This window comes from Camellia sinensis, unplaced genomic scaffold (genome assembly GCF_055761805.1).
Source record: "Camellia sinensis isolate YWXY unplaced genomic scaffold, ASM5576180v1 Unanchor3, whole genome shotgun sequence".
NCBI lineage: Eukaryota > Viridiplantae > Streptophyta > Magnoliopsida > Ericales > Theaceae > Camellia > Camellia sinensis.
The window spans coordinates 13,223,423-13,236,904 of record NW_028129178.1 but is presented as its reverse complement, the minus strand read 5'-3'; positions in this window follow the sequence as shown (position 1 = coordinate 13,236,904).

The window sequence follows — 13,482 nt, the reverse complement described above, 5'->3', positions numbered from 1 at the left end:
CTGTTAAACACGTATTCAAGTAAGTATTGAAAAACAATGCAGTTTGAATGATGCGCCGAGTCCGATGCATGCAAGACAAATGAATGATGCACGCATGCAAAGCATAAGTATGCTAATTGAAATATGCCCTAAAACTAACCATCGAAAGCTGATAAGTAAAAGGGAGAAAGAAATGAGGGTTGGAAGACATGCACACACACACGCACCCTTATTACAACATTGCCCTTGCGAAGGAGGGTCCGAATGAATTTAGATAACTAGCTACGCTAATTAAACTAATTATTACAAACCAACTAATTAACTATGCTAAGCTAATTAATTATTACAAAACTTTAACTAATTAAACAAATCAATTAAATTACAAAGCCAATTAAACTTAACAAATAAAGCCTTAAAAAATGCTGCCACAGTTCTGTTTGGATAATGAACATGCATGCACTCGGTTCCTCGCCCCGAAAAGCTCTCCGGATGCTCTGTAGAGGCTCTGTTTGCAAGGTGTCTTCTAGTTATTGTTGCTGAAACTTATCAAAACAGTGCTGAAGAGTGCACCAGTGGCCTGCCGGCCATGAATGATGGCTGCTGACCCCCCTGTCGGCCAAGGATGAACACTGTCGGCCACAAATGAAAGGGTGCGAGCCATTAGTGAGAGGGTGCTGGCCACTGGTGTGCTGTGACACCAAGCTGCAATAGAGCACAAAACTGAGAAGATAGAGGGTCTCCCAAGAACATGTACGTACTATGCCCCTCCATATCATCTCAAAACATCAAGGGAGAGGCATGATTGGATCCAAGACCATCAGTCAAGCATCGTAATACGTGATGACCAAAGATCCAATTTGTACAAACTCAGTAAATGCATGACAAACAAAACACTTAGACCATCTCCTTATCATGAGACATCAAAGGCAATGGAGACCAAGGGAGATTGGCTCACTTCATGACTTCAAATATGAAATGAACTAATCTTCCTCGTGTTCAATACGACATCCGATTGAACACAATGCAAAGCAAGCAACATGCTCATTTACCAATGCTAAGGTGGTATACACAAGACCCTATCATGCAAACACTTATGCACAACATGCTAGAATGCTTAAGCATTAAAAAGAACTAGTGAAAGACACAACACTAGAATCATGCAAAGCAATGCTTGATGGACTAAACCAACACCAAGCAGACCCCATGCATGCCAAAATAATGGCAAAAATGTGCTGAAACTCAAACACAAGAAGCAAGAAAGTCATGCTTAACTCATGGCTCGCAAGCAAGGCACAACGCTCAACCCTCAAACGCATTGAAAGAGTGATAAACATGAGAGTATAACAAGGGTATATGCTCTGAGATTATGTACTCAATGATGCCATATCACTCAAACAACACAAGTATAGCATGCAAGAGGCTCTAAAGCACAAGGCTAATAAAGAGCAATATACAAGGAGCATGCAATACTAAGCTTAAACAACTAAACCAGCTCTGGACAGAGTTCAATCATGCCAAAATAAGGCCAAAACATGCTGAAAAGGGGGCCCAAAAACTTATACAAGCATGCATACATATTGGCTCACAAACAAGATATGAAAACACAACTCTCAAACACATTGAAGGAGTGGAAAATGTGATAGTGTGGCAATGAAATATGCTCTGAAATCATGTGAGAAATGAGGCTATACCATGCAAACATCACATTCCAAGCATGCAAGGGATCTCAAACACAAAGCTAGTGAAGTCAACTATGCCATAGCTATACAAAGCAAGCCATATATGACCAAGACCACTTAAAATAGACCTCAAGCATGTTAAATCAGTGGCAAAAATGTGCTGGAGCAAAGCTAACACATGCTAGAATGATGAACTAAGGCATGAAGCATGTTAGGCCAACAAGCATGATTGCACTACAAGTACCAAAAGCAAGCAACCAATGACCAAACCAACCCAAAATATAGTTATGGCAGGTTCAAAAGTCACAAAACCAAGCTTGGACTCAGCTTAAAAGAAGTAGAAAAGCATGCTCAAGTACAAGGCCAACAAGGCATGGAAGCAAGACAAGAGGAGAGGGGACCACCCCTCTCATTTTGGACCTCAAAAGCACCTTTCCACCACTGAAATTCCTTTGAGTTTTAGTGGTAGGAAGGCCATGCAAAGGGTAAAACAAGAGCCTCAAAGGATGGCTTAAAAGCCTAACAAATAAGGCAAACAAGGGGGTGAAACACCCCCAACTCCCACAAGGCCTCAAACAACCATCCTTAACACTTAAAGACAGAACTTTTTGTAGTTGAAAGCAAGGCCTAAAACAGTATGCAAAGGGGGCCAAACACTTGATCAAAATAAAGCTTAAAGAGGGAAAACACTCACCCTTGAAGCACAACTTTAAGACAGCAAGTTCTCCGAGTTAAAACCAGCTTGTTGAGTCCAAACAACACCCTTAAGTACCTCAGCAACAAGGAAATGGTGTTTCATTAGGTGTTGTAGTGCAAATATATGAAGAAAAACACACTTTAGGCACTATTGAGCACAATATAGAGAGAGAGAGAGAGAGTGAGAACTGTAGAGAGAGAGATTTTCAGCTCTCAAATTTCTGAACCCTCAGATAGGGGGAGGGGGCTCCCCTTATATGGAGCAATGCAACGCAAAGCTTGCTTGACAAGCTTGAAATGGCCTCCATGTATGGAGGATGGTTCAGTGAAAAATAGCTGGCCCAAAATATCTACAATAATATCTGTTAAAAAAAAGGTGGCGGTCGACCATCAATGGTGGCCGACAGTGCCTCATTGATGGCCGGCAGGGTCTTTATATGGCCTGCAGGGCCTAACCCAAGGCCGGCAGCCCTCCTTGATCACAAGGCAAAGACCAACTCATGGTCCAAAAAATGAAACAGAATGGAAATAGGATTTGGAAGGATCAAACCTGGAACATCTTGCCGCGAAGTTCGAGTACCCGACGAGCAATCGCACTTGTAATCGGATGTACCCGCAAGTGTATCCGAGTCTTGAGGACGGTCAAAAATGGGGTGTCTACACTCACATACTTCACCGAGGCTGGGTTTGAACATCTCTTTGCTCACCTACATACTCATGAATGAGAGTGAGCGAAAGCCCAGTGAATAATATCAAATAAAGAAGGTACATGAATGAAATTTTAAACGGACGTATCAAACGGCCTTGGGCCCATTCATGTTTCTATCTAGTACATTAACAGCTTCAAGCCCAAACATACCAAACGACCTCTGGCCCGCTTTGTTCTTAACAGACGGCCTCGGGCCGAATTCATTCATGTCAAATGGCCTTTGGCCCATTCGCTCATATCAAACGGCCTTTGGCCCATTCATTCATGTCAAACAGCCTTTGGGCCATTCGTTCATGTCAAACAACCTTTGGCCCATTCGTTCAAGTCAAACGACCTTTGGCCCAATCATTTATAAAATGCGCATTTGTACTGAAGATCATAATCTCATCATAATCATAATTGTAATCCAACGGCCTTATCAAATCATATGGCATAACAAATATTTGTCCCCAATTCAAATTAACAAACTTACGACACTCAAATAGGAGTAAGCAATTGGACAAATAGCATACTTCAAAATATCTTTACTAAGATATTACTCACAGTGTTCTGCTGGTGGATTCGTCCTTGTGCTCAACCCTACACAATTCATAACACATATTAGGTCACAAACAATTTAATCCATCCTTTAATCTATTTATTTCTCTTAGGCTTCTTTCTTTACCTTTCAGGTCATATACAAAGCTTAATGCATGCCTAGGAGTGCTTAGAAATGGAAGAGAACGAAAAATGAAACACAAAACAACTTTGTAAAATTTCTGAAACAGGGCTCTCCGCTCGAGCGCAGCTTTGGCCACTTAAGCCCCTTTGGTCTGCAAAAGTACTAGTCACCTCATTTTTGCGCTCAAGCGTGACTTCAGACGCTCGAGCTGAGAGTCAAACATATGACTCGATGCTGTAGCATAATTCTCCCCCACTCGAGCGGACATCAATGTCTGCAAAACTTCTAGGAGCTAACATTTTATGCTCGAGCGGCGCTTTCCCCGCCCGAGCGAACCCGACGAATTCTGGAATTTTCAGAATTGTGCTTGAAGCTCAAACTCAACCCAAAAAGGCTCCAAAACTTATGTTTTTGATACAAAAGCATAGAAGGACATCATATAACACAAGAACATAAGTAATTGCGACCAATTAGCTAAAATCATGATTCACCTCATAAATTATCTTGAATTCTCTTCATAAGCTTCAAAATTCATGCATTCAGTTTCATACAAACTCCATATCTTCATCAATCATGCATACATGTGAAATATTGACTTCAATCCCATCTCAAATGGTACAGGTGGTGTTCAAAATCATAAAGCCACACAAAATTATGCATGCATGTAAAATTTGGTGCTCAATTCTTCTTGTTCAACATGATTCATGCTTGATTATGCAAATTCATGGTAAGTCATGGCAATCCTATACATGCATGTGCATATAGACTTCAATTTCATCAAAATCAACTCAATTCATGCTCTTGATTACCATTAAATTTTGAATTCACAAAATTACAAACTCAAACTCTTAAATTTATGCACAACTACTCACCTAGAACCTCCAATCTCCCAAATTCTAGCTAATTTCTTGAGTGTAGCTTCTAAATTCACAAGCTTTGAGCCAAAATGCACAATTTGTGCCTCCTCTCTCTCTAGGATCATGTACTCTCTCTCTCTCTCTCTCTCTCTCTCTAGAGCATATAATCAGATTATTGAGCTTAAAAATAGGGAGTTTAAGTGTGTTTGGCCCTTATATATACTAAGTGGTTAGTTCAAACTAATCCATCTTGATTAGGGTTAAACAATTGAGTTAAATTCAATGAGTTCAAACTAATTAATTCGTTCCAAATCAATTTCCAATTAAATTTCACCGTAGGTTCTAAAAATTATGCTAATCACAATGGCGTAGTCAATTTTAGTTTCCGACGTCTCTACGACCTTCAATTAAAATTCTAAAGCAAGAAATCAAATAGATTTTCCTACGGTGAGAAGATAGAAATTCAAAATCACATATAATCATGTAATTATCACTCACAATCATATCAAGCATATAATCACAATCATAATTAAGAACAATTAGCATAACATGGGATGAGGTTATCACACATTCATCCTTCGATTAAGACTCCACCTAAAATTGAGTAGAAGTTGTTTTCAATATTGTTTGAGAATACTTTCTTAGGACCTGGTGCTTGTGGCCCAATGCACATACTTCGACAGAATGTGCAAATAGTTAGTTGGTCTAGAGAGGACAGGCTAAGTGAATTGAGCCTAATGTGAATTGGGAAATTGGTTGATTAAATGTGATTCATTGCGTCCGATTGAAGACGTTAAATTTAGCTTTTCCTGAGAGAAAACCTGAGCTTTTCGGTTCCTTTTTCTTTGTTTGTTTTTCCATTTTGATTTTCCTGTTAGGATTGGATATCATGCCTTCCTTAGGGCTTAGTCCCAAGGAGGTCATGGGTTCAATTCTCCTTAGGGGTGTTGAATTAAATGAGTGCAAGCACTTATGTGCTTTGCCAAGGGTGAGGAGATTTTCTCCCATAAGTGCTAATCTAACAACTAACAACTTGCCCATGTGCTTAAGCACCAATTTTGTTTGCTCGAGCATCGGATCTCATAAATCCCCAAAAACTTATTGCACCTTTTTGCTCAAGCACAAGATCTCATAAAGCCCCAAAAGGTTACTGTACTTCTTTACTCAAGCACAAGTCACTTGTGCTCGAGCACACCATTTTCTTTAATTTAAAAAAAAAATTATTTATTTATTTACTTTTTCTTATTTCTTTTCTTCAATTTTTTTTTTTGTCTTTTGTATTTTACTTATTATTATTTTTAAATTTAATTTTTTATTTATTAAAAAAAAACATTTTACATTTTGAGCATAGCATGAAAGCTTGGATTTTTTTTATGATTTCAGAAAAGTGCATAGTGTAATACCCCCAAATTAATTAAATTAAAACATTTCTCATGACTTGATTAATCTGAGATCTTTCCCAACCAAACAATAACATTAATCTCAAAAGTCCTCCTTTCCATTGAATTACATATCCAATATTACAATTTTCAAATTTTTTGGTCTTAGTAATGATAACATTTACGTAGTTCAAGAAAATAGAGAATAAAAATAATAATATCTTAATGGTGTACAAACATCAAGGCATGTCCTTGTTACAACCAAACGGACGCACGGTCCCAACACATATACCCGAAGCATCCACATAGTATATACATGAGCTTTCGTGCTCCAACAAAACAAGAAGTCCACCTCCTTGTCATAGGGGTGATTGCACATCAACAATTCTGGAAATTGTTTGATAGGAGTGAGCTAGATGCCCAGTAGAAATACTTTTAACAAAGTATCTAATCATTTTAAAATCCATATGGCATTATAACAACCAAAACATTTTCTTGTTTAACTCATGTTAGGAGTTTAAGCAACAAATTTTAGAAATTATAATTTCCATGAAAAATCACATTTCAACACCAAGAGGGGTAAATACACCATGAAGTCTCTAAAGAGAGTCCCAAATCACATACACAAGTCACTTTAATTTAAAACCACCCCCACATTTACCGACTATTATACGGCAGGACGTGGGCACCCAAAAATATTTAATACAATCCCTACATTTACCCGACTATTATATGCTCGGACGTGGGCACCCAAAATCATCTGTTTTTCCACTTTTACAGACTACAATACGGCAGGAAAACATTTTCCCACATTCATTTGTCTATAAGCTCAAAACAGGGTAGTTGGACACCTTGACTCCCCACGTGGGCGCCAACAACTCATAACTCTTTTTCAAAAAAAATCGACTCCCTACCCGAACCCCCATGCTATTTACCACCCCCTTACACAATCTTTCCAAGATTTTCACAAATTCCAAGAATTTATATATCCTAGAGAACGAAGAGAAATATCACCATTCAAATAATTGAACTATTATGGAAACATAATCGTTATATTTCCAAAGAAAATCTCAAAAGCTTTTAATTTCATGAATCTCAAGGAAAAAGACATCTCATTCTCATATTTCAATCATAAATTTAAAGAATTAAAGGTTAATTCCATTTGAGCATATCATTGTTCAATTTCACAAACTAGGGTTTTTATCAAATTTGGGGCTTTTGCCATTCCATGATGTAAAATGCTATTTTTCAACTAAAGTTTTCATAATCCACAAACATTAATATAGATTTTGAAAAAATATATGAGGAATTCCATTTTTGAAATCAAAACCCACTTCTTTGTAAACTCAAACATCCATCAAAAAATCAACGTCACAATAATACTAATAAACATCCTCAAAGTAAAGAGATACCATGTTAAAAATAATCCTACCATGAGAATATAGAAGCTAGATCAAAGAGATCTCTTCGAAAATTCCATAATCCAATCAGTTAAAAATGTTGATCTTCACTTGTTCTTCATCTTTAATGAGAGATCCATGGTGGATTGTTGGAAAAAAAATGAATGAAATCAAGGTTTTGAGGGTTAGGGTTTCAGGTATGGAGGAGAGAGGGAGAAGAGAGGGAGAAATAATGAAGAATTTGGGCCAAAAACTCACTTTATAGTGCCTGATATCGACCTGACCGCTCGAGTGAACAACGGTGCTATTTGGTGGAGCTTATTGTAAGCTAAAAGTTGATAATCAGAAAGCTAAAATCAAAAGCACACCTTCCTCAACTTCTAAATAATCAGTTTTTCTTAGCTTATTTAAGTTATTTCTACCTAGAAAGCCATAAGCACAAGCTGCACCAAACAGTCTGACACAGATTTTCAAATTAAAACAAGCTATAATCACTCCTTATAATCCACACCAAAACCCCCAAAGCTTGGCTCGAGCGGTGAAAAGAAGCTCCCAGAATCTCTGAAATTTGTGCAGACCGTTCAAGCGCAACTTCCTTCGCTGAAGTGAGCTTGCCTCAAACATAGATACTCAAATTTCAATTGGGCATAACGCTCTCGTCCGAACTCCGGTTTACGTCATTCTTGTGTCCAAATTGAAGCCCCAGAAACAAAATTTCCAATGGTTCTAGCCTCACATCCAAATTCAAAGTGTGGAAAGATAATATGGCAAAAGAGTGAAGACTACTCATGGGGCAATTATCTGAATCAATGTTTTTGGGCCAATCTTACTTTACCATTGTGATATCACCCCGATCAATAATCTATCATCACCCCAATCAATAATCTAACATCAACCAAAGAGGCTCTAAGTACAATAATAAGAGTGTCAAAAGCAGTCCCATGAGTTTAAGAAGCAGAGAGTGTTACACATAGCATGAACGCTTGGAAACAAAACATGTATTTTGAGCGTGGCACCTCATTTCATCTCATAATCATGATCATGTTAACATATACACTTTGTTAAGATTATCTATATTGGGTTTTATGCTCATCCCTATGTAAAAATCATTTTCAGGTGTTAATGACATGCCTCTACTACAGTGAAGGCGTAGCGGATTTTGGAGTATGGAGCTCACTTTTGTTTTATTTTCTTGTAAAGCCGATGGATAATTTGCATTAGGGTTGAAACCTACTTTTGTTGTAATGAGGCAACTCCCTTAGAAAATGTAAGCCTATAGAGCATGTAATTTTATTTTGGAACACTAAAATGAAATGTAAGAGATTAGAGGCTTGTTTAATAATGTTATTGAGATCCATATTGATATATAGATATATATAAATAATGCTATATACACCAATTAAGATACCAATTAGTGTACCAATTGATGATATGGCATAATTTAAGAGGTCTTTGGTATATATAATTTGTATAATAAGTGGGGTAAATAATAATGTCATAACATATGTTGGTACACTAGTTAATACACTAATTGGTGCATGTAGCACCACCGTATATATATAGCTTCCACATGTGTAATTCAATTTATAAATGGAATTTAATAGGATATACGAGTTATATCTAATGTGCTGAGTTTTATAATTTTTAGGGTGTTACAATTTGTATGTTTCCTACACAAATCATTATTGAAAAGAACATTTCAAAATTATCTTAATCACATAATTTAATCATATTTATCTTGTTCTTTTTTTTCTTTTTCTTTTTTTCCTATTTCCTTACATTGCACTCATATCCTCTAAAGTTTTTTAAAAAATACAATCAGTCTCATACCTTCGCCATAATTACACTAGCTTTCCTTAGTTTTAATTCACATATCCCTTAGGTAATTTTTTATCAGCAATTCAAAGTCATATCGATAAAAAAAAAATTATATTATCATCTCTTTTATACTGAAAGATAAATTTATCTTTGTTTATTTCATGTCTACCCATTTTTACATTAATTTTCATCGCTTTAACATTACTGAAAGAAATTAATGTAATTATGCTAAACTTGTGGGGCTAATAGTATTTTTTCAAACCTCAAGAGAGGTGAGTGTAATTTATCATTAAAAAAAAAGAAAAAAAGAAAAAGGTTTTTGTCGAACCCATGACGTAGGAGTTCTTATAAGGGAAACTTACCGATAGGTCCAATACACAAAGTTTAAAACCCATCTAGTCCCAAAATAAAACATTTTCACCAATTAGTCCTATATATTTTTAATTGTTATCAAAATATCCTTTTTATTTTTATTTTATTTTTGAATTCAAAGATGCTACTACATCCCACCATTGTTGGACTTCTGTCAGATGGTCACCGGAGATTCACCAGAACGTTCAACATCACCGGGAAGTTATCAGAGTATCACTGAAAATTCATCAAAGTATCGTCGGAGTGTTTTGAACCTCACTAGAAGTCACCAGAATGTCTAGAATGTTCGCTGGATGTCAAGAATATCGCCGGAGACTCACCAAAATATCCAGAATATTACCGAAAAAAAATAAATTGAGAAATTAGAGTGAACAACATAGCAAAATGTGCTAAATATTGATAACCTAAAAGAAAAAAAATCTAATAACAACAAACAGCAACAATAAAAATAAACAAAATAAAAAAACTTTTGTTATTTTTAATTTTTGTAGGGTTTAAGCAAATAATTTTCAATATTGATCAAATTGAAATGCAAGCTTTGAAACTGTAAAATGTTATAGTTTCAAAGTATAATTCTATTTAGAATTTATCCTTATTAATAAAACTTAAAAACATGTTATGAAACTGCAAAGTTTTACAGTTCTAAAGAAAGTTATGAAACTGCAAAATTTTACAATTCTAAAGAATAATTCATTTCAGCCCTAAAAAAACTACAACTATAAAATTTTACAATTTTTCACTGCCTGTAAATAAAACTCGAAAACAACTTGTTCAGAACTTGAAAATTTTCTCCATTAAAACAGGAAAATAGAAGTGTATAGTACAGAAAAAGTTAAAAAAAAAAAAAATTATGAGATCGAAGGAAAGAGATAGATATAGAGAGAGGCTTATACTCCGGCTACTAGTTTTGGTTTAGATCTAGCCAGATTTGACGTAGATCTACATAGATCTGATGTAAATCTGAGTAGATCTACATTAGATACTCATCGTTTTCATTGGAAACTCATCTCCTTCGTCATTGGTGAGCGCAAAGAAAGGAGTTAGTACTCGGTGATTTTTGGTGAACTCCAATGAATGGTGGTCACTGGCCGCCAGTGACTGTAGATCAGAAAGAGAAAGAAAGGAAAGGCACTTAACTCAATTCAAGGCTTACAAGTCAATGCACACGTCATTCAAGGAGTAGGAACAGTTACACAACAAATATTAAGGTTACATCTTTGTATAGCATTTCCCCACATAAACAAGTTCCAAAGTTTAATTACATTACCGTACAGTTGGGTTTAGAGAACATAAATACATATATATATATATATATATATATTGCATCAGTAGGCACAAGGCCCTACATACAAAAGAAATTACGTCATGCCACCAAAGCACAAAATTCTCTACTAAGACATGACATCATTCTCATCCCTGCTTGGACTACCGAGACAAACCCTGCCCATGCGAAGGGCAACGATGCCTAACATGACCCGATTAATCACATCCAAAACAAGTGGATGGGTCCCCTATCCTATGATTGGGTCAGCTATTGTAGCTGTACTTGGTCCGAGACCGACTGAAGGTTATGCAATTGTTGGGATTTTGAAGCACTAGGGACCCCTACTAACTATGGGTAAAGCCTCCTCTCATGCCCCGATTGGCCGTATTGATAACAGGTGGGCACCCGACCACTACTCCGAGACTGGCTCTGGGAAAAAGATGATTGCTACTGTTGTCGACTTCTTTCCCTTTTAGGGCAAGTTGAAGCCTTGTGACCCTGTTGGCCACATCGACAACATGTCATCTTATTCCGACTAGTACCTCCAAAACTTGTACCTACTGCCCAACTTAGAGATTCAGTCCACTGTGGTTGCAAAGGTGTACCAACACTACTCTTCGAATTCTTACATGTCTCCGAGTCACCCTGTGACATGCTTTATTGTCTCTTACCCTTTTGTTTCTTTCCTCCTTCCAAAGTAATTTCTATATGTGCAGCTACTTCCACTAGTCTGTCATATTCCCGAATCATATTACCAAGCACTTTCATCTTAATTTCCCACCTAAGTCTCTTTTCAAATTCTAAGCAACGACGCTCGTCGGTCGCCACTAATTATGGTGCGAACCTAGACAAACTAGTAAAGGCTGCTTCAAACTCTACTACGGTTTTATCGAGCTGCTCAAGCTTTTCAAACTGTTTCCACAAATGTTCTCTAGCTGTGGGTGGAAGATACTTCTTCTGGAAGGCATGAGTGAAGGCCTCCCATGTGTGCACTATACGGTCTTTGGCATATTTCCACCATTGACTAGCATCCCCTTTCAACTGAAAGGCCCCCAATGTAACCCGAAGCTCATTATCTACTATGTGAAACACCTCAAACATCTTCATTATCTGTTCAAGTCACTCATCCGCTAGGAGTGGATTAGCACTACCATGAAACTCCATAGGACTAGATTTAAAGAACTCCTTAGCCAAAGAAGAGGATCTAGTCTCTCATACGGTAGTCCGTGTCACTTCCTCAGCCCTTAAAATATTCATAGACTCTCGAAGTGCACCCGCCAACTCCTAAGCCAACAAACCCATAGCACCCTGCATCTTTTGTTCATCCATACTAGCTCGACCTACCCCTTTTTCTCGAGAGGAAACCCCCCAACCACCACGGCGAGGTCTTTTACGACTTCTCTCACTATGCTCAGACATTCTATACAAGAACAAGATAAAACTTAGCTCACAATTTAACCCAAATAGAATCCCACACTCTACCCCAAGTAACTACACATATCTATACGCACAATAATTTCCACAACAACTTTTCACATATCTATTCACATAAAACACATACAGATTTTCCTCCTAACATGTCAATTTGCCCCACAAATTCAAAAAATTTGAGTTAGAATGGCATTGATCAATTGCTCTCCTAACATGACTCCTAAGAACTAATTGGCACAAACTTCATCTCAAGAGTTTAATCCCATACCCACATAATCTCATAAGCACAGAAAGCATGCAACAAATCACATAAACGCCCTATCCTAGCCTAGTAGACCTACTGTGACAATAGTCACTTCCCACGAGCTCAAGGTATTCAAACCTAGTAAGCTCTGATACTAATTTGTAATACCCCGATATTCAAACCACAAAATTTATAATCAAATTTTATTTTCAACCAACAACTTATCCTTAATATGCACAAGGAATATGAATCATAATTCTATAATAGAAATCTAATACATACCCATAGAAATACACTTACAAACACTCTGAATATAAATTTATACATTTCCATTCGCCATAAGGGCTTACTCCTCTTAAACAAGGGTCTTAGCTTCAACAAGAAAATCCTACTTAATACACAAACTTAATAGCAACAATAATAACATCTAGGAAGCTTCAACGCCCCGTACTGGCTCCCATTAACTTTCAACTATGTCTTGGTTCATCTTCATCACCTGGTCTTTGAGAATATCCAGTCCATAAAAAGAAAATGAGCTTTGACGCCTAGTAGGAGATAAACTTAACCCACTTAAAACCCCTCTTTATTGAACAAATTTCAAAACTAGGGTTTCAAGAAAAATTGGGAGTTTTCCTTATTTCTTCGTTAAATCCTCAAATCACCCCTCATTATTCATTAATGTACCCAAAACATTCAAAACATTTAAAGGATATGAGTGAAAACCCTCATTTTTACCTTAACAATTTACCATTGAAGATTTCTAACTCAAAATCAACTCTAACCCCAAAATAAAACAAAATCACATCAAAACATAAATATTTATAGCTAAGAGAACCCCCTAACTCAAGGATGAAAGCCAACAAGGAAGACCCAAGCAAGAACTCCAACTAATTCGCAATCCAATCGGTAAAGAGAAAGATCTTCACTCCTCCTTCACTAATCTTGCATGATCTAAGGTGGATCTTTGATGTATATGAGATAAAATCAAGGGTT